At 37.9% G+C, this 23,288-nt stretch overlaps 1 long non-coding RNA gene across 2 annotated transcripts; it reads left to right on the top strand.

The window, feature by feature from the left end:
• Positions 1-995: 995 nt before the first annotated feature.
• On the top strand, positions 996-20,100 carry LOC105853419. 2 transcript variants are annotated; one of them, XR_001145285.1, is made up of 6 exons: positions 996-1,064; positions 13,356-13,445; positions 16,916-16,983; positions 17,055-17,160; positions 17,972-18,071; positions 19,874-20,100. It is a non-coding gene; the product is annotated as an uncharacterized LOC105853419 (long non-coding RNA). The 2 variants fall into 2 exon arrangements; XR_001145284.1 differs by having other exon boundaries at positions 17,050-17,160.
• Positions 20,101-23,288: the final 3,188 nt, after the last annotated feature.

Below are 23,288 nucleotides of genomic sequence, written 5' to 3'. Positions count from 1 at the left end.
CCTCTGACCTGGGTGAAGCTACTCTCCCAGCATGCCCCGCAGCGAAAGCAGCAACTGTCCTCCTTAATGCCACAATAACGATAGGAACCACGAAGTTGGGCTTAAAAATGATTTGCTCTGGAAGAGCTGTGTTTTGGCCTCTTCCCTCTAAGAACTAGGCCACTGTCTCCAGAGCTGTGCTAGACACTCACCTTTCCTCTTTAGGAGGAGGTGCAGGGGGTTTCTCGCAGAGGAGGTGCAGGGGGTTTCTCGCAGAGGACAGAATAGGCTTGCTTCATAAATCACGTTTTTCGATCAACCAAAACATCAGGAAATTTGCTCATTTCAGGTCTGAATCATTTCAGCGCTGAATTAGAGGACTGGCATGCTCCGCATGGATTTCAAAGAGCACTCGCCAGTGTGGGCGCATACATCACGAGCACAGGCTGGAGGTTAAGACAAACGCCAGGGCCTCAAGGCTCATCTCCTGTATGCCCCTCCCCCCATTCGGCCTTTTGTTTGTTTGCAAGTCTTGCAGTTGAAACCACTGAAAACCTCAGGTCTTTTTCTCTTGAAAAGTACTTTCCATTCAGGAAGGAAATCCGTGGGAGCAAAAGGCTTAGCTGCACCCCTGCAAAATAGCTTCGTGTCCCCATGATTCAAGGGACTGGCACTCGGGGCGTCCCTCGCAGTATTCTTTGAATGCCATGACCTATATGTCAAGGGACAGGACGCTTGGGGATGTTTCTTGTCTTTGAAAAGCAATACTGCAGGGACAAAGAGTCCTTTTACTGGGCAGTGATGACGACCACGAGGTGGGAGCCATAAGCCAGGCAGAGTCTGGGCAGCATGCATGCTGACATTTTTCATTCCTAATATCCCACAAGTATTTCAGCTTCAACAGAGCCTCTGTGCCGATGAAAAGGAACTTTTTTGTTTCTCCATTTTGTTATATTATGTTTGAAAATTCCTAACAGCCTCTCAATGGCCCATTTGAAGATAGACTGGCAAACTGTTTTCACCACCTTTCTATCCTCCCTGTTACCAGCAAAAAGAAACACTGACATTGGTGTTCTTTTCTCCAGGTAAACGAAACGCTTGCTCCTCCTTTCTTCTCTAGACCTCCTCCTTGCTCCTGGGGCTGAAACACCCCCACTCCCACCCAAAACCCTCCCCACCCCACCCCCAGCTATTGTTCAGCTGCTTTGCCTCCCTGGGGATGAGAGAGGGAGCAGATTAGACTTAGAGTTTTGAAAATAGAGCAAGAAAAAGCACAGCCAACTTGTATAAACATGAATAAAGTATTCTGACAGAAGAGAGCAAACATTTTGTAGAGACAGCTCGAGATGTGTCCGGCAGAACTGCCAGGGTAGCCGGGATGGATGTGTGTCCCGTGAGGGGCGGCAAGAATCACACTGTTTGTTGAATGGAAGAGGAGTGCAGAATTATTGAGACTTGTTATTTGGTGGCCTGCTCTTTCTCTCTGGAAATAGTTTGCAAGACTTTTGTCCCTTGTGACTCTTGCCCCCAAACACTCAACCTATCTTCCATAATGGAAATCTCCATTCAAAGTTCTCCTTCCTTCCTTCTTCCCTCCCACTATTCCTTTCTTTCCTTCCTTCCTTGTCTCCCTCCTCCCTACCTCCTTCCTTCCTCCTCCCTCCTCTTTCTTCCTCTTCCCCTTTCCTTCACTTCCTTCCTTCTCTCTGCATGTTAGGTAGCAGACAGAGGGCTCATTTCAAAGGAACAAAACCCTCTAAAACAATGGCATAGACACCCTCCTCCCACACACACACACACACAGGCTATAGACAGACAGACAGATCGATTGATCGATCGATAGATTGATAGATAGATATGCTACACACACAGGGGCTGATTAGGAAGGGAGGAAGATTTGATGCCAGGGGACCATGAGGGAAATTTTCAGGATCAGATGTATGTTCTATATCACTGTGAGAGTATTTATGTGGCAATTTGTGTCACACTCAAAAACTATGTATGTACAATGGGCAATTATTTATTTTGTGTCAATTATAATGCAGTTATTTTATTTTACTGTGGAAAGAATACTTAATGTGACATCTGTCCTCCAGACAAATTTCTAAGTATGGATGATATAGCTTTGTTGATTACAGGTGCAATTACAGATTCTATAGTGGATTTCTAGAATTTATTCATTTTGTTTAACTGAAAATTTATAGCCATTTGTTGCCAATCAGTATATTCAAAGTCACAATCTCTCTGAGCTTCAGACAGGAAAAATAACTTATTAAAAATATTGGAAAATTATCAAATTCAGTGTGTCCACAGTCAATTTGAAATTTAGAATATAAAAAATTCCCTCTAACACCTTTTACAAGAAAGTTAAAGGGAAGGAAGTGAAAGAAAATACTAACATTTGGTGTTTATATGGCTTAAAACTCCATATATTAAAATATCACATGTTACACAGATCAAGAGAGTTTCTTGAAATATATTAGTATTTCAATAAATCAACTATATAAACTTTGGTGTGCTATTTTAACAGTTTTTGGATTAAATCATTAGTTAATAGAATCATTAAAATTGTGCGAGGAGCCCCACACTAAACAAACTGCTTTAATATTTTTAGCCCAGCCTTTTAAAAAAATCACCTTACTTTAATAAGCATTAAAACATCATCTCCTCCACCCACCCACCCCCACATCCGCAAACATTAGACAATAAAATATTTTGTTGATATTCTGCAGAAGATATTTTGGGAAATGGTGCTTTCCACACTTCAGAGTTACTAAAATGACAGCGCACTTGAAACAAAAATGTGTGGGAATCTGCTGCATACACAGATGAGGAGCTAGCTAGGAAAGTTCACCATGAACAGTGGGTCTTCAGAAAGGATGTATGCCATTATTACACTTCTGGGTGGTTTATAAGCACTGCTTGGCTGATTCAAAGAAAAGAATGAGGCTTATGTCCCCAGATGGATTTTGGTCACAGATTCCAATTAGCCATGCAATCTGAATCACAGAAAGATGATTTTGTTAATTTCCTTCTAAGCCCCCTGAGTCGCTAGGATATTTTCTAGGAAATAATAGAGGTGGCTTTAACACCTTGTAAGTTTTGAAGAAAATTAGATTCTATTTTAATGCTAATTTCTATTAGCAGAAATATACTTTCTAATTCTTGTTCTACTATTTTTTTAAGATTTATTTACTTATGCATACAGAACTGGGTACAGGCTAGAGGTGCAGGGGCAGTGAGAGAAATCACCAGAGACAGAGTGGGGAGCAGAACAGGCAGATTGACGAAGTACACTGCTGAGGGGAGCAGTGGCGAGACAGGAGAGGTCTGCTGCACCATGTGGGTCACCTCTGGGGCCAGGGATCAAACTTGCCCTGCAGTGGCTGCAGCTTGCAGTGCTGTGTTTTCACTCACTGCACCACCAGGGAGGGCCCTGTTCTATTATTCTTACCTAAATGTGATTTTCCATTAACATTCATTTAAATATTATGTAAAGGTATTTTACAATACTTTCTATTAATTTTAAAATGTATTTTACAAGCACAGTTTAAAGGTCTATCATGTTTAACAACTTACCTTTCTTGTCAAGAAACTCACTGTTGGTCAATTAATTCATTTGTATTAGCACTTGAGATAAAGGAATTTGACAGTTTGATGTGTCCTAGGCACTGAGCTGTGTTGGAAATAAGCAAAATCAGACATTTTTCTGCCATTCAGTCTATAACTCAATTTTAAGATCTTACTAAAATAGTAAATATAAATAACAACATTAGTAAGAAAAAGTACCCCCCGAAAAGAAAAGATACAAAGGGTTATGTAATATGGGCAATTTTCTTTATTCACAGAGATATGCAACACTTCTCAGACAAGGTAGGAGGTATTAACTGTGTTAAGACTCCACAGATGAAGATTATTAGAGACGTGTTGGAGGCCTTTTCAGCTTGTGAGGACAGTCTGTGCAAAGACCCTAAGTTAGAAGGAGTGCAGGTATTTGAGAGCTGTTAAGACCTAGGGTTTCTCCTAGACATAGGCAAGTCTTGGTATGGATGAGAATAAAACAGAGAATAAAACAGGTTGAGGTCAAACAATGCAGGATGTGTTGGCCAAGTTAAGAAATGTGCATTTCGTCCCCCCAAACAATGGGACAGTACTGAACTGTTTTTTTTTTTTTTTTAAGATTTATTTATTTGTGCATACAGAACTGGGGTACAGGCCAGAGGCTCAGGGGCAGCGAGAGGCTTCACCAGAGACAGAGTGGGGAGCAGAACAGGCAGATCTGCGAAGTACACTGCTGAGGGGAGCAGCGGGCGGGTCAGGAGAGGTCTGCCACGCCATGTGGTCACCTCCGGGGCAGGAGGGAATCGAACTCATGCGGAAGCGGCTTTAGCTTCTCATTGCAGTGCTTTAACCCACTGCGCCACCAGGGAGGGCCAGCACTGAACTATTTTAAGTGTGATTAGCTTGGCATTTCGTACAAATCAGTGTAGCTGTAATGTCGACTACAGACTGAAAGCACGTGAGAACAGAGCAGGCAAGTGTTGACAGAAATGATGGGGGCATCTCAGGAGGACGGTAGTGGCAGGGGAGAGAAGAGGGGCTCAAGATCTACTTAAAATAAAAATGTCCACTTGATAATGGACGTGAATGTGTGTGTCGAGGGAATAGTAGACAGTAGTCTAAATGAATATCTTACTGTATTTTGAGGAAGCGAGGAAGCAGGGAAGCAGGAGCTTGTAAGAGATCTAAATTTCTTTGGAGTATCAGACTTCTTTAGTGCATTAAGAGGGTGGGGATACACTGGACATTTGACTGCAGAACAAAGGATGGGTTTCATCAAAAAGCGTGAGCATGAAAAACAAAAGCACGCACTTTTTTTTTTTTTTTTCCCCCGCTTAGCAACCTTTAGCCTTAGTGTGGTCTATTTTAAACTTAAGGTGCTATTGCTTATCTCTTGGAATTTTTTTTTTTAAGATTTATTTATTTGTGCATACAGAACTGGAGTACAGGCCAGAGGCTCAGGGGTGGCAAAAGGCTTCAGAGACAGAGTGGGAGCAGAACAGGCAGATGGATGAAGTACACTGCTAAGGGAAACAGTGGGCGGGTCAGGAGAGGTCTGCCACGCCATGTGGTCACCTCTGGGGCAGGTGGTAATCGAACTCATGCGGAAGTGGCTTTAACTTCTCAGTGCTGTGCTTTAAACCGCTGCACCACCAGGGAGGGCCATTATCTCTTGGAAATTTTATATGGATAAATGAGATCTAGTATGAATTGCCCCTTGCTCCATCATTTGAAAATACAATACCCCAGAAGACATATTGAAAGTGACGATTGCTTTGTACTCCAAACCACACCAGTGCAGGCCCAGAATCTTCAAAATAAATTCCCCATATGGTTCTTGTATGGATTAGAGTCCAAAATGCTCTAAGTACAAACTGAATAAATGTAAAAAGCCATTATTCTTTTTTACCATGTACTGAAATCAGTCACCTTTGCCTTAAGGAAATGCTCTTTGCATTGATGTCTTGGGTTATACATGAGTATTTTATGAAAAATTCAAAAAATAAGACTTTGTGGTGCTAATATGAGTTGTTTCTTAAACTAGGTCTCTTACTACAAACATGTTTGTTCAAAACACTGCTTTTAAAAGGGCATTTTAACACTCTGCATTAATGACACAGTATGGTCGTGTTCTTTCATTTGTCTTTGCTGAGATATTTTACTATGGGTAGGTGTGCAAGTTTTGAAAATGTGCAGCCTGTTTAAAAATAACCTTGGTGATAATAATACATAATAATTAATGAGAAGTTTCTGATTGCTCGAAATAAAGATCAGTAAGTTATAAGTCACTGGAAGTCATTAGAGTGGGGCTTCTTCTTTATTGCATGAATTCCTGTGACGACTCTGCAAAAGATTATGTTGTTATGCATCTGACTTTAAAAAAACTTCAGAAGGATCCACAGACACCACCAAAGGTGAAGAGACTCCGTTGGAAAGCAAGAAGACTCATAGAGGGTTATGCATGTGATAGAACATCATTGATACAAATCAACACTAATAGTCAAATATGATTGAACTATTTAATAACTTGAATTTGCTTGATACTTCTGTTGTCAAATTTCTGGTTTAACTACACAACCTAATATCAAATCAGTCATTGCAAATTTCTTCCAAATACAGCATCAGGTACTTAAAAGATAAGATTTCTACAAATAATGACAACATGCTGGTTGTCCCTTGGAAAGAGAATCCAGTTTCCACATTGAAAAACTGGTGAATCATTAGATCCATGTGATTTTAAAGACTACAGCAGCCTAAAACCTGGTTTACAGATAAAGTGGAAAATGAGTTACAGAGTGCTAAAATTAAGGTGAAAAGCAAAACTTCCTCACTGTAGGTAAGGAAAGAAGCTCATTCCTGCAATATCTATCTAGTTTTTTGTTGTTGTTGTTAACTTTTGGATGGAAAGTTAAAGTACTCAAGCAATAGAAATTTAGAACTGAAAAGTGGTGGTAGAGTAGAAAGAGTTATATTTAAATTCAGAAACACTAGAGTCAAGTTTTATACTTATTCAAGGAATAGGTTATTCGGAAACAGGAGTCAGATCTAACTCTTCATTCTAGTCCACCTATGAGGAACTTAAGCCATGTATCTTTTCAAAATTTTTATCAGTTTACAAAATTTGGAAAAAACCTCCTAGGTTTGTAATAGGTATCCAATAAGTTATAAGTGACCCTTTATAACTATGGATATCAGTCACCCTTGCACTAGATACTATCACTTCCAGATCACTCACCTCCCACCCTTAACTGTACTCATAGTAACATAACCTTCATTGGTATTGTTGGTTATATATCAACAAATAGAGGCACTGTTTTCTCAAGAAATAGAACTGAAGAATCATCCTGATTCTTTTCTTCATATGCACGTGGACTCCTTCAGCCATCTGTCGACGATACATCCAAAGTACATGCGAATTCCATTTTCTTATTCTTACATTGCTACTCATTTACCACTGCCATATCTCTCTGGATTCCTGCAAGGGTTTCACATCCGGTCTCTTATTTTCTTCCCAGAGATATGGGCGTTAGTGAAACTGCCCTTCTTGTTTCTCTCACATGTCAAACTTCTTTTTCTTGTTGCTTTCAGACAACAGCAGAGCTGATAGTGCCTTTCATACAGACCCAACTCCAGCATTTGTTGCACTTACTGTACAAGATAGATGTAAATTCACAGACTTCATGCTTAATAACTAGGTAACAAGCTAACAAGAATGTGTTTTATCATGTATATCATTCAAGTAGATTTTATAACAGAGATTAACTGTACATATGTTGAACTGTAGTGTTTCTGTGATTGCAGGTGGGGCAAAATATCAGATCATCAAATCTAATGTAATTATTATTGCACAAATCTCAGTGTTCTGGTTGAAGAAATGGTGGTGTTTACATGAGTAATAGAATAAAGATATACATACTTTATAAGCTATTATGTAATGATTGCATGAATTTTATTTTCTTATCTTTAGCAACATCATTCACCATATTGTTTTAACCAGTAAGCTTGTACAATTTGAAATAAATTCATCATAATAATCCAGAGGATCAAAAATAATTTGTAATTGATTTGACGTGTGTGTGTTTCTATCTATACTTGAAGTGCATAATACTGTGCTCCCTCTCTATTTTGTTCTTATCCCTCCTTTTTTCTTTCCCCTCTGAATTTCGCATTTCTGTAGTCAGCTTTTAAGGTTTAGTTTCCAAGTTTGGCTTTATCTGACCCTTTTTTAAATTTCTTTATTCCAAATATAAGTGGAACCACCTGATATTTCTCATTCTCCTGATGGCTTATTTCAACAGCATAATTCCTTCCAGGTCCATCCATTTTGTCACATATGACAAGTTTATCTTTTTGATAGCTGTGTATATATCCCAGCTGTGTATATATAACATCTTGAATTTTTTCCTATCTTTATTAAGCAATTCAGTAGTTCCTCTGTGGGTACAAAACAGTGACTAATGCAAACTTTCCTAGTCTTTATTTTCAACACAAAGCCAAAAGAGGTCATACCTTTTTTTGGGACCTGAAATCCATGAGTCATGAAGGTGGGTATTTAAGGCTAAGGATAGTTGTATGCTCTCAATAATGGATGCCAAATGCCAAAAGCACTAGTATGTGTGTGTGCCCATATTCTGAAAAAACTATGTGTGTGTGTGAGTGTCCTGTAACAAATTCATGTGTATGTGTATGCGTGTTTTGAGATAAGCAGGGCCAGTAAAGCACAGAGCCTCACTTTCTTGTTACTACAGTGATTCTGCAGTATCTTCCTTGACTTTCAATATTACTGTAACTTCTTTACTCTCTCCTGGCCACTTTCTAAAACTCCCTCTTTTCTTGTCTGCATAGTGCTTATCATTATAAAAATCACCTTACCATTTTCCCTTATAGTTTTAGTCCGACACCTATCACAGTATAATTTCTATAGGAGGAGGGTTTTTTTTTTTTTCAATATTGTTTATCAAAGTAACTGAACTTGACACATAGTGGTACTGGCCATCAGAGAGAGCTAGGCCTCTAAAGTGAATCATTCTTCATGAGTATGCTCTTCCCTTTCTACCAGTTTTGAAATGTCATTTCCCACAAGTAGAACCTTTCATTCTTCTGAAATGGATGTTAGAGCAAAATATGAAACAAACCATTGTTCCCAGAAGTAAAGGAGTAAGAAATTGTTTGAAAATGCTGTGAAGGACATTGTGAAACATTCTTCTTCTCAATATATATTGCATTACAAAATTCAATTTACTAAACATTCATTAAAATCATTCTTCATAGGTATAAATAAGTACCATTAACATTAACTTCTTGTTTCTTTCTTCAAGAATCAGAATCTAATTTCCAAAGTGAAAACTTGATTTTGTTTCCCTAAGTCATCTAATAGTTCTGATAAATAAATTTCATATTACAAATCTGTGATCATTTGAACAAGAGCAGGCCAAAATTTACCTTTGTATTATGAAAAAGGAGATCATTATGTTACAGTATAATGTCACACACCTAAGGAAACAAAATTTGCATCTTTTTTGATTGTAAGGAACTCACATATAGTGAGTTTAAAAGTATAAAAATAAAGAATGATTATTTTATTATGGAAATGTTTTATTACTTATGTGATTGGAAATGACTACTACCTTGCCTACATGTGTTCACATACTTTAGTCATATGGATATCATCTTTCTGGTTTATGTTCTTTTAGATTCATGAGTTATCATATATTGAATATTTTTCAGAGATTAATCTATTCTCCTTAAGTAAAAAAAAATGGAACATCTATTAACCCTTGTATATGAAAACTTCTATCATTTGTGATAAAGGACAGTAACCTTAGCAAAGAAGGCCATGTGAAATTCTAGGGGTCTGGCTAACTTGTAGCAGCCCAGACTCTACCCCCAGCCTTCTCTGCTTGGTCCCTATAGCCATCTAGTCCATGTCTAAGGAGGCAGGCCCTTGCTGTCAGGCTGGGCCTGGCCTGACTTGGTCAGAAGTTTGGGAGGAATTGAAATGGGAATTATTTTCTCATGTGGAAATACAATAGTATTTTATTTTTGACTTTTACCTCTCTGTTTTTTTGTCTCTGCCTTCCTATAAGTTTTACTTGATGAACATTTTCTAGAATGTCATTTTAATTAATCTATAATGTTTTTTAGGGTATATTTTCTGCTGAAGATAGTGTGAATTTTTTAGTGTTTACTCTAGATATCATGTTACATTATGTCACGCCTTGTCATTTAACATCATATTATAGTTGATCACAGTCTATTTGTGTTGTCATTTTACCAGTTCCTGTGAAGTATAGGGACATAATATTCATAAAGCTTAAAATTAGAAGGCATGAACATGTTCCTTAGCATGTATTTTACTTAAGGGAAATTTTTTAAAACATGCACTTAGCATCAAATATGTTAAAACAATATTCAGATGTCTACTATTTACTTTGAAAATCCAGTAGTTTCATAAATGCTTATGGAATCTGCTGTTTTCAGAACACACTATTTAACAGGCCCATTTCCCTTAAGTAGGAAACATTACTTTCACTCTGGTTACAGACAAGGAAGTAAAAAAGGCCAGGAAGTGCTTTCATGGAAATGGATGGCACTTGGTTAAAAGAAAAGCCCACTTATAGTTCTGTCCTTGTGTATGGAGCAAATCCAGAAAAGACATTCAGTCACAGAGGCCAGTTACTAATTGGTTAACAAGTGACAAAGTCATTATGTGAAGAAGAGTTGGGTAGTTTTATGCAGCTTTCCAAGGCCCTGTCTTCTGGCACCACTCACTGTGGGGGTTTGTACCTCGAACATTAGTTTTAACCTTGCAAAGGTTGATACTCCCAGGGAGGCTAGGGTTGATGTATAGCAGGAGTGGTGCGTGAGGTCAGTAATGCAATCTTAATCATATTGGGGTTTAACTTCAAAGCTGAAACCTCAATTAAGGGGATTAGAGATAACTACAGCATGACTTAAGTCATCTATCCTAACACTCCCCTCATATAAGCAGAATCATTCTTGTGCCTTATGTCAGACTCTTTAAAAATCAGCACAGAGGTGTGATCAATTCTTTGGTTATTTACCAAACATTTTTTTTTTTCCAGAATGCTGGGTCCATTAAACAAGACAGAGTCCTTGCAACCTGGCCCCAGTCCTCAGCATATCAGGGAATGTAGAGAGTAAGGGAAAATAGTCCAGAAAAGAATTGATAATATTTTCAACAATGGAGAAGGACATTTCAAATCTAAGGCTGATGTACTTCAGAGAATTAAGAATGGTTTGTGCAGAAAGTGACCTTGGATAGGCCATGAATCATGAGGAAATTCATCATTAAAAGTCATAATGCAGTGACAAGCAAAAGAGTCATTGAACCATGGATTTGCAACCTGGTTTTACTCTGGACTTACTCCATGAAGCAAGCTATTCAATATGAGTATATTTCTTTCTCATTACAATGGATAAAATAATACTCACCTAGAAGCTTTTTAGAATTAAATTCTGAGTCTGTGTAAAGATACTAATGTCTTTTTATTGTTATGTATTTTATTATTAATTGCCTTTATTATCTAATCTAATGTCTATCTAAGATATATTAATTATTAATTTATTTGCATAAAGCTTCCCCAAAAAGGTGATATTTGAGGTGGGTTCCTGAAGCAATCATAACAAATGGAAAGGTGAAGAGCATTATACATGACTGAGCAACATACTGGAAGACTCAGAAACCTCAAGAACTTGGACTCCAGGAAGTGATACTTTGGAGGAGCGAATAAAATGCAAGAGAAATAGGGCAAAAAAAAAAAAACCCAAAAAGCAAGTGTGACTCTGAAAACAGGGTTGAGAATACCTAAGTTTCAATAAAACACAGCTTTGTTGAGCAGCTTACAACCAGGGAACAAGCAATGATACAGGAAGATTGTGTTAACCAAAGTAGTAGGCCTGTGAAATAGACACAGAGAATATCTACAGTTGTTGTACATCCATGAAGCAGTTGTTTTATTGTGATAGTTTTCTAATCTCTAATCAGGAAGAAAATTCGATGAACAAATATTTGATTCCCTCTCCAGAGAGATTTCACAGACTGCAAATGGGTGGCCCATGCCCCGAGACCACTTTCTCCACCTACCACCTCGAAGTCCTCCCAAATACACAGAGCATCGCCAGTATCCTTCAGGTTGGGTCTTACTGAGCATCTTTATACTCCATGTCTCTCTGTATAATGCACAGAATACATCTGCTAACACTGAGTTGACGGTTAAACATAGTTAAATCCCTATTTTAGTCTTACTAGCTTGTTGGACTCTGAATATAATGAGAACTGGGAAAATTGAAATTTTTGAATTATGAAACTGGAAACCAGACAGAGAGATGTGGCAGAAATGGAGATTTTGAGACTTGATCTTGACTTTATTCACCGTTGCACATTTTGAAGATGGTGGTAATGTGCCATGAATCAAAGAATATAAGTCTAGAATATGTCTGCAATAAACACAATAAAATCAGAAAGGACATAGAGCTCCATGCTTACAACTATGTGAAACCGAATACTTTGAACAATCAGATTGAGTTTGGAAGGGAATTTAACCATAGAGGTTCCAGCAAAAGTTACAACCTTGTTATCAATCTTATGAGATTATAAACAAGCAGTTGACTCAAACCATGCCTGCAATTTGACCTTCGGAAGCTGAGACAATAAATTTGTGTTGTTTTAAGTGGCTAAGTGTGTAGTAGTTCATTATAGCAGGAATAGAAAACTAATAGCTTATTGAAACTCTCCAGAATATTTGTCCTAATTACTGACAACCATGATAAAAATACCCCGTCTCAATACCTTCACAACACACTAGACAAGAGAATATTCATTGAATTCTCAGTCAATAGACAAGCTTAGTTGTCCTAGTCCAGTGAGGATTAATGTGCATGAAAGTTAGATTACCAAACTCATCAAATTATGGAAACTCCTCCTGAAGCTTCATGCTATATGAACACAGCTGCAACTTCCTGGTATAAAATTCCCAGTGTCAGTTCTCAAGGCCAGGAAACACATAGAGCAGAAAACCTAATTAGTAAAATTCATCATGATAAAACTCACAACTCCTTTTTTGCTGAGTGGTTGCTGAAGATAAAGATACAATGCATGTATTCCCATCATCATGAGGATTATTATATAACAGCTGTTACTCAGCCCGGGGAGACAAAAGCGGAGAGGGGTTGGTTAGAAAGAACTAAAAAGAACAATTCGGTGGCTCATTTCCACAGTCTGGGTTGCAAGATCTCCAGCTGGCTTTCTCTTCTCACCCTATAATATATCCAAATACTTTCTTTTCCTGCCAGATCAGAGGACAAAGACCAATAGTTTCACCTGAAGAGAACTAAAAACCTAAGTTATATTATAAATCTATTTAGCAAATGAAGAAACAGAGGTTTAGAGACACTATGTAGCTTGTCCAAGCACTCAAACTATACATGGTGATTGGCCTTAGAAGATGATGCTAAATAAACAAAAGGTGAAAAACAAATAAAGGGCAGTTTCATTCAAGTGTGGATAATGAAGAAATAAAAGAAAGAGATAAAACTAACTCAAAAATTCTAGAAATCTGACTGCAGAATTAAAACTACCAAAAGGTGCAGAGCAAAGGGGACCTTCAATTGTGGTAGAGGATTCTGAATCCTCTGGTGATGGGTATAGTGTGGTAACACACATCTGAACATTTGTATCCTATATCTCCAATCTGTGCACAATGTTCTAAACCAATAAAAAATGACAATTAAAAAAGAAGTTTGACTTCAACCTCCATATTCTTTATCACATAGTGTGCATTTTCTGTGTGCAGGTGGCTTACATCCTCTAAAGCAACATCCAAATCTGTGTGCCAATGACTTGAGCCAGAGGACCCAGGGAGAAAGTGGCCACCTTGATCACGGTAAGTGAGAAGCACTTTAAGCTTCTAGGCTGGTGCTAACTTGCAGCCTCCAAACGTGTCCCCTTGAATGTAGCCAGAGCCACTTAAAACCAGCCTCACACTGCCTAAACAGAAGCAAAACAGAAATTGACAGCACTGGAAAAAATAAAATGTTTTCTTCTCGAGTGCGAACATTACTATACCTTTGAAGCAAGTAAATTCAGGAAGAACAAAATGATTTCATGTGCTGTATTATAGGTAATTAATCTCTGGAATTTCTAGACCTGAGATAATATACATACCAAAATTATGAATTTAACACATTGATCTCAACATCGTTTTTTTGAGGGCTTTAAAATGCTTTGCTGTGAAAGAAATCACTGATAGTATTATATGATATTAAGCTCTATATATGATTAGTAGATAATGATATATATGCAACCTCCAAGCTTTTATATTTTACATATACAAAAATAAAAAATAGAACATATTGTCTGAAAAGATTATCAATGACACTTTTTATTTCTTTAAATAGGAATGTGGACCAATATAAAATTAACCTCCATTTATATTTGTTTTCTTAGTAGAAACTTTTTCTTCCTTTCTACTTTATTTCCTTTAATGTGATGGTTGTAAATCTGCTATATTTTATAAGAAAAACAATTCATTCTAAGGCAGTATTTCTCAAACTATCTGTAGAAAAGGATGAATTATTTCCCTTCCCCAGTCTATCCTTAACTGATTTTTTATATAAAGTAATGAATCACTCTGAAGCATGAAATAAGAAACAAAGGAATACACTGGTATTTTTCTTTTTCTTTCTGACTTATTTCACTGAGCATAATTTCATCCAGCTCCATCCATGTTGCTATGAATGGCATGAGTTTATCTTTTTTGATTGCTGGGTAGTATTCCATTGTGTCTATATACATCTTCTTTATCCATTTGACTATTTTTAGGTATTTGGGTTGATTCCACATCTTACCGATTATAAACAGTGCTGCAAAAAAAAAAAAAAACAAAAAAACATAGTGGAAATTCTCTGGGGACTACGCCTGAGAAAAGAAAGCAAACATTGTATAAAAATGAACAATGATGTTAAATATATAAAAATAAATTATACATTAAAAGGGAAGCAAAATAATATATAAAGAACCAAAGGCATCCATTATGACCATGTATTTATAATCAAATGAAAAAGACATAAAATAACCTCCCAACTGCTAATTGTCAAAGTCTTACAATGACTCAAGGTCGCAATGACGTCAAACTGCCTATTCTCAGTGTCTGTTCTTCCCCAGCAGACAAATAATAAAACGTAAGGGATCAGCCCTGGTCCACAGATCACAAGAGAGGATGCCCCCAAGGGTGTACTTGTTTTCTAAGGTTTCATTCCTTGTCCATATATTCAGTTCAATCAGACATTTTATGAAGTTTTGATTCCCATCTTGGGGATGCTATCTAAATCTTTCCTTTATTCATCCTAGAAAGTCAAGGTAGCTTTTAAGGGAAAATGCTCTGAAAAACCTTGATTTAATCCAGTAACCAGAATTGGGTTAGAAATTCCTTTTACCAATTTTGATATCTTGCTGGACAGCACAAGTCTGAGGGCTGCAAAGCAAAGCACCCTCTTCCATCAGATTCTGTCCACCACAGCCCTGCACACCCCCAAAGACAGTATTAAGGTTCCAAGGCTTGGGACAAATTTTATTTAGTTCCTGTTATTTCTCCCAAAGCAGAATTCCCAAATCCCTGCAACTCCTCATCTGTAATTCTCTTTAACTTCGCTTCTATTTCTCCAGTACTTTATTTCTGTTTTTGCTAATCCTCTTCCAAAATATAAAAAGAGTGTACAAATGAGTACATGATGAGCACACAATTGAAGTTACAATATAAACAGATTAAAAAAAAAAAAAACTACGTGTACTCGAACATCAATCAAAGGATGGGCTCTGGATTAAAGAAAATTCATTTTAGGCACCAGAGCATTTTAGCTAAATAATTGGATGGAACAGCTGCAATACACTATAACAAAAACCCTCTTTGAATCACCCCCAAATCTTTTGGTATTCGCGTGAGGTAAGACTAAAGCAGTAGCTAAATGGGTCCTGTATCTGGCATGATGCCCCAAAATATATTTGATAAGGAGTTCAACATTGACTTTGAAGTTCTAGCTCACGTCCAGCAGTAAGTTCATCCTTAGAGAGGCAGTGGGGAACATCTGGAGAACCAGACAGCTCTGCGAGGTGCCTGTTTCCGATGCTGACAGCCTGTGTGAACTCCAGGGCATTGCTTCATTGGGGGCTTCTGACCTGCCATTGGTTCCATTAAGTCAATAAACCCTTTTCAAGGACGAATGAAGATTGAATGAAGATGTGCTGCTGAGATGAAAAAGACAAGTCACCTCCCAGTAATTAAACAGTCACTGGTGACTGATAACTTGATGGGAATGTAATCTGAGCTTTCATTGAGCACACAGTCTGCCAGGTTTTCTTTTTAAAGATGTATTTACTTATGCATATAGAACTGGGGTACAGGCCAGAGGTGCAGAGGCGGTGAGAGGATTCACCAGAGACAGAGTGGGGAGCAGAACAGGCCAACTGATGAAGTACACTGCTGAGGGGAGCAGTGGACAGGTCAGGAGAGGTCTGCTGCCATGTGGATCACCTCCAAGGCGGGGATTGAACTCGTGCCAAAATGTCCAGTTTCATATTGGCCAGCTTCATATCATGCTGGAAAGTGGCCAGCTTCACATTGCTGCGCTATAACCCATTGTGCCACCAGGAAGGGTCCAAGGTTTCTTTTCTATAGACATCCTAAGAATTGCTGCCTGGAAGTGTCGGAACCACCGGATGGGGCAGGCACTCTACTCACTCCCATTTGCACTTGAGCAACCAAGCGCAGTTGGACTAAATCTTCTACCCAGGGACACAGCTAGGAAGTTGGGGTGCTGGGCTTTGACCTAAGAGTGGCCCAGAGTTTGCCTTACAACGGTATAAAAGCAAATTCTGCTGGGATGTTATACTTTGATGACGCACTGCATCCTTGTCTCTTCTGACTGTGAGAACATTACACTATAGACTAGGTAGGTCAGAAGCAACAGAAGTTTCTCACAGTTCAGGATGCCGAGAAGTCAAAGATTGCATTGGAGAGGCAGATTCCATGTCTGGTAAGTGGATCACAGAGGGTATCTTTTTACTGTGTCCTGAGGTGTGTTAGGGGCGGGGGGCGTGGAAGTAGTCTTTCAGGGGCCTCTTCTATGAAGGCACTGATCCCTTTTGTGGGGTAGGTGCCTCCTCCAAAACTAATTTACTCCCAAAGAATCCCCACTTCCCAATGTTATGTTGGGAGTTAGAATTTTAACATATGAACTTAAGGGATGAAGACACAGAGGTGAGACATAGCAGGTGTCAAAGGCAGCACCTGGTACACCAGCACAGGTTTGTAGAAATGAACCAAAAAAGTTAAACTGCCCTTTTCCTACCTCCCAGGTGTGCAGTCATAGCCCCATTTGCCTGCCCCTTGCCAGCCAGGAGAGGAGCTTCACAGTTAAATCCAAGTGAGTGTAAGCAATGTCCTCACCAGTGCTATTCCAGGCAATTGCTAACTTCCTGCTTCACCCCAGATTAGGCCCCTCTGTTCTGCAGATCTGGAAACATTCATGGTCCTGGTAAAATTCATCATCTGCACATTTGAAAATTAGGAGAACATCTTTTCAATTTCTGTAATCATAGAGGTAAGAAAAGAGGCACTGCAATGATTCTACAGCATTGGGCACTATCTTTTTTTAATTTTGGAAAAGGTTGCAAGAGGGTGAGCACACAGTGTTCATGGAACACTTGTATGTAGCATGGAATAATTGTATTTTCTCATATTCCAGGACACAATTTAACAGCCACAGTGGGTGTTTAACAAGCGGAATCCATTAATCCTTCTGCATAAACAGGACAGATTCTCTTTTTTCAATATATTGGGGGAGGCCCTGAAACATTCAACAAAGTTCATGGCTAAGAAACCATTTCTACCAGAAATGGGACAAAAATGATGGATCAAAAGATAAATTGAAATTATGTATTTGTAAACTAAGTAACCAATTCCCAACCTATTTGTCAATTTTGTGTTCTTTATGGTCAATTAGAAAATCAGGATTTTGAATATCTAATTTAGATTTCTAAGGAGATTATATTTCCTAAACTTGTCCACTTGCATAAAAAAATTTTAATATTTAAAGCTGAAGGGGGGAAAACATGGTGTTTTTCTGCCATCATTGTGGAATGAGAAGTTGAAAAATTTTCCCCCAAATTTTAGAAATGCCTTTATTCAAAGCCAATAACACCAAGCCCAGAGAATTCTAGGGTGTTCTTGAAGTTTAAGCTGTGAATTGTGTTGTAAGCCTGAAGCAGTACCCAGTTTTCAAAGTACACCAAGAAGAGAATCATTCCTGGAGAAATTGATCACCTTACCACTCTGTGCCCTGCCATAAAGTGGGCACAAGCACGTAAGAATTTACACAAGTAAATAAGAGTTTATTCATTTTGTACAAACAGAACTTGTCTGAACAGGGCAAGAAGAGGAAGTCTGCTTTCGATTTCAGTCATCTGGAAACATTAGAGCTCCAAGCTAAGATCTCTCCAATTTTCTCATAGGGTAAGTAGCGTGTCTTCTTCTTAACTCTGCACCCTGTGTACCAGAGCAGATGTCAATACAATGGTGATCATCCTAGGTGAATTTCCCCATGTAAGTATCTCATTCATCAAGAACTTTTTAAAACTTGAGAAAAAAATATCAACACTGTTCTTTTAAACACGTGAACTCTCCACACGTTTCAAATTAGAGAAATTATTTGCATAGTCATCATTACTCTGTTTTGTAATCCCTTGTAAATGTAGAACATAACTTGTACATCTTTGTTCCCTCAAAACTGTTTTTCTTCAAAAATTCCGTCAGAATCACTTTTTTCCTCAAGACTGTCTACATAAGAAGATTAGGATTTGGAGATCCATCTTCTGAAGTATCTTGATTCTTGTGAGTCATGTAGACCTCTTGGAACAGCTTTCTCTTTCTGTAAACCACTACTGACCACCCACTGAATTCTATCACATTGAGGCTGCCGTGGCTTTAGGAAGTGTGCTAGTGTGTAGGATGGAAATGTGGTAGAGATTCTAGGAGGCAGTCAGTGCTGGTGTGGAAAGGTTCAGTCAATCACCAGTTATTTAAAGGGTTTTTGTTCTCAATTTGGAGACTAAATGACCTTTGAGAATCCATCCATCCTGAGATCTCTCTCCACTGGTGACGACCAAACTTTAAAGCTACTCAACTGACTTTCAAACTCTTTCTTGTCTTACTTATTTTGATTTTATTTATTCTTCTCCTCTACTCTTTATATCTCATATTCATTTTTTTTCTAACACATCTGATTTATCCATTTTTTTTCTTTAAAAGTAGGAAAATTGTGTGAAAATTCTAGAGCTCTTCTTGGGAAAAGCCACTTGGAATTAATAAACATAAACAACAGCAAGCACTTGAAAAGTTCCCCAGGCAGATGAAGTTTTTTTTTTTTTTTTTTTTTTTGCCATTGCCAAGCAATAAACCAAAATAAAATCAAGTTTCTTGAATTCCTTCCTTTTCTGATTCTCAGTCTATTTGGATCTTAGAGGAAAAGGCACTACATTTAATTCTCCATGCTATATGAATCATAAATTAAGAAAAATTGAATTTTGCATTCATTATAGAAAAATGAATCTTCTTACTTAATGGATGGCTTATTCAATAAAAATTCAAAAGTAAATAGAAGCAAAGATGTTCAAGGTAAGTGAACATTTTAGTCACCTCTCATTACAGCTAATTCAAAGAAACAATTCGCACTCATTGTCATGTTATTAGAGCAAAATTGCTTAAAACGAGGGCTTTCAAGCATTGCTTACCAGTTCTATTTATTACTTGATGGTTTGAGGTTTTCATAATAATTGCTGATCAAGGACATGATCTTTCTAAAAATGCTTTGCAGACCTCATTCTTCCTAAGCTGAAATAATCAGAAATGTGAATTCCATGATGATGGATACGATATACATTCCATTTTTGCTGAGATCTTCTCAGTCCTGGATACCATTTCTAGATCCCTAGAACTTCAATGGAATATAGACTTAAGTGGGATGACATGTCAAATTTCTTAAGTAACCAAGAATAGTGGTTTATATCAGGAACTTTAAAAAGATTCATTACAATCTTCTTTTTTCTTTTTTGACTGAATCATCTTATTTCTCTATTGAAAGGATAAAATATAGAAAGAAGACCATGGAACTATAGGATGTTTACAAATTATATCAAGAAGTACATATTTAAAAACAAAAGAGGCCAGATATATTTCTACTGGCACCCCTATAACTTGGTGCAAATATTTGTCACACGGTATTTGATCACATACCAGAAATTGTCTTCCTCACCTAGGTAACCCCAGTACCAGCATATAGGAAGTACCTAGTGAGTGTTGATTGGAAGAGAGGATGAAGAATAATTTCATTTCAGTTATTATCTCTCCACTTGAAATTGCTACCTGTGATTTGAAGAGGATACGTTGCACCATCAACCATCAAAACATCTCTTGGCCCTCCCTGGTGGCGCAGCCGGTTAAAGCACAGCACTGAGAATCTAAAGCCGTTTCCGCATGAGTTCGATTCCCGCCTCCCCCGAGGTGACCACATGGCGTGGCAGACCTCTCCTGATCCGCCCGCTGCTCCCCTCAGCAGTGTACTTCTTCAATCTGCCTGTTCTGCTCCCCACTCTGTCTCTGGTGAAGCCTCTCACCACCCCTGGTCTGTACCCCAGTTCTGTATGCACAAATAAATAAAATCTTTAAAAAAAAATCTCTACCAGCTTGCTTTGAGTTTGAAAATCTAGCTATAGAAGTTATGTTTTAGTTAAAGCACTATCTCTAAAGACTCTTCTCTTGTGATAGACATATGTATATATCATGTACTCTAGTTTTATGTATGTCTGAAAAATTATGATTGTGGAAAATATATTCTACTTATATAAAAAAATAAAATATATTTTGATGCTAATAAAGACACAAAAATATGGACAACAAAATAATATCTCTTCAAATTCATTGAAGTAAAAGAGTCCTTTTCGAAGTCTCTGAGTACATAAGTCAGGAATAAGCTGGATTAAGAAATAAAAAACTATGCCAAGCAAAGTAAGGCTTGGTAATGGAAAATGTGCCATATTTTTCTGTTTTTCAGTGTATAAATAGACAGGTCAGAAATGCTGGTCTCACAGGTTATAGAAATTGTAAAAAATATATATAATAAGTGGCAAAAATATAGCAAAACAGCATGGACTAGTTTAGTGCGAAAGAGCTGGGAAGCTGAGATGTCTACATGCTTTATTTATTGATTGAGAAATAAAAAACTATTCCAAGCACCATGAGCAATAAGGGCCACAACATAACAGGAGGAAAGGAAGTGAGGAGAAGGACAGCACTGACCTGTGAGGTCCTTTGGATGGAGTCCAGATGTGGAGAACTAAGGCGCCAGCTGATAGGCAGCATGACCATCACCTACGTACAAGAAGTCACCTTGGACCTCACAGCCCAGTGAACACAGCAGCTCTGTGATTGCTACTGCCTGACAATTCCAAGGGATTGATTGAACCACCCTTCATTGCAGAGAAATAAGGGGAAAAAATAAACTGTCAATGTTCAAAAAATACATCCTTTTTTTGAGGTTATATACTTTAAAATAAAGAGAAACCGGAAACTCATTTAACGATATCATCCTGTGCTAAATAAGAGCAGTGTTTTCTTAAAATTTGCTTTCAAAATTAGTTAATACTTTTGGCAGAGATATCTAAAAACTCCAAATAAGATGATTTTCCACCCACGACATTAAGTTCTCATTCATCTAGAAAAGCAAAGTAGGTTGAATAGCAAGGAGTGTATTATGTTTCTTTTACAAGAGTGCTTACTCTCTGGAAATTCTAAGATGCAGATGCAACAAGGAATTTCAAGGAGAAAAGAGGAAGACAGTTTTCCTTGAACCCTGGTCAAAGTTCTGAATTCCTAATGAAACTATCTTGGCTGTGTTAAAAGAACTAGTGATATGAAACGAACAAATGTTTCCATGACCAATACTGGGGAGATCTAAGTTTGTTGTCACGGAAAACATTAATTAATGGCCACTTAACCGTGTGTCCTTAGGTGTAAACAAATCAACTATACTCAAATGATTCTTAAGTATAAGCTCTTTGCTATTGATTTAAATTGTTGAGCTCCTTAAGTCAGCTTGAAGAATCATTATTTTCTTTGTGAAATGGAAATTATAGTTCTCATATTACACAAGACTTTTGCCATGACAACATAATAGTCATAAAAAGTAACAAATCCAAAAGTAAGCTACCATAAAATATTTAACCTAGAATTGCAAAACCCTCACAATTACATGGGCAAAAGCTGAAATGATATTGGGGGAGGGGAGGATTTCAAGATCAAAACTGGAAGAACAAAACTGGCCTTAAAAATGCAAATCCTGGTTCTTCACAAAGTGACCATTAATAATCAGTTAGTTATCAGTTCAGATATAAAATAAGCCATCATACTCTTTGATTTTAATGTCTGCGTCTTTTTTAGCAGTTCCTCCAGCACGTTTGATAGAATTTCTCATGCTGGTTCTATGAAATCAGTTCTTAACTGAACACAACCTCCTATTCATTTCTTTTTCAATATCACTCTGAATTGCAACAACTTCAGTTCAAAAAAAAAAGAATAAGGTCACACATACTATGATCAATAGCAACTTTGGATGCTGAACTATTTTTTTCTATATTAGACCAGCTATGCAATTTGGCACCAGTAAACAGGACTCATTACCAGCTCCCTTTTAACAGAGCTGGCTATCATCTCTTCTCTGTCTGTTGCTGCCATCGAGGATTTGTCTGCATATTTGAGGAGAAGAGCCAGGAAAAACAGTTGTCTTTGCCCAAGAACATAAGTCTAACCAGTAGTGGGATAAGCCAGGGAGAACTAAGTGAGCTTTGGGTTTTGCACTCAACTTAAAAATGATCCTTCTCTTGATCAGCTCAATGCATTTTCTTAAAGGTATTGAAAGCTGAACTTCTTTGAAGAAAGATTTCTGCAAATAGGGCCAAGAACTCTAAAGCCTCAATCCCTTGTAAACAGAATCGACTGTTTGTTCTAAATGTCTTGTTCACCAGTAGCCAATCAACTAATTCCTCTCTCCCCTCACAACAGCATGTTTTAGAATAGTAGTTGTACCTCAGGAGAGTTAAAGAAATGGCCAGAAATCACATAGCAAGGGATCTCAGCAGGGTGAGAATTAAACTGCCCTAACACCGACGCCTCTCCTTTCTGCTCACACCTGTTCTCAGTGAGCAGGAAACCCTTCCTAGGATTCTTGGGAAACAGAACATTGATTAAATAATGACATAGCAACATATTGTCAAGGTCATATGGAAGCAGAAGTGTCTTTGCATCAAAAGAAAGAGCCAGCATACGAAATATGGAACATATGTCCTGGAGGTGGTTAGTTGAACAGGTTAACTCCAAACTGAAAAGAGGAGAGGAGAGGAGGGGAGGAAGGGAGAGAGAAGGAGCTGAGGAGTGGACGGAAGAGGGCAGGAGGAGAGGAGACAAAGTTTGGGGCTTGATTGAGGAAAGTTGTGAGGCATCCCCTGGGCCTGTATTTACAGATCAGAGGATTCTCCTGCCTTGAGGTGCAGTCTCCCCGTCACCCCTGCCCACAATCCATTGCTTGACTTCTGGTTGAAGTCATACCTCACTTCTAGATGCTAATTACTCATTGAATAAAGGTTAATTTTTTTTTTAAAAGAATAGGAAGGCACATAC

The sequence above is a fragment of the Condylura cristata genome, unplaced genomic scaffold, assembly GCF_000260355.1.
Source record: "Condylura cristata isolate star-nosed mole 26May11 unplaced genomic scaffold, ConCri1.0 scaffold00009, whole genome shotgun sequence".
Taxonomy (NCBI): Eukaryota; Metazoa; Chordata; class Mammalia; order Eulipotyphla; family Talpidae; genus Condylura; species Condylura cristata.
The sequence above is the reverse complement of the archived record's forward strand: the minus strand, read 5'-3'. Positions and strand labels throughout refer to the sequence as shown.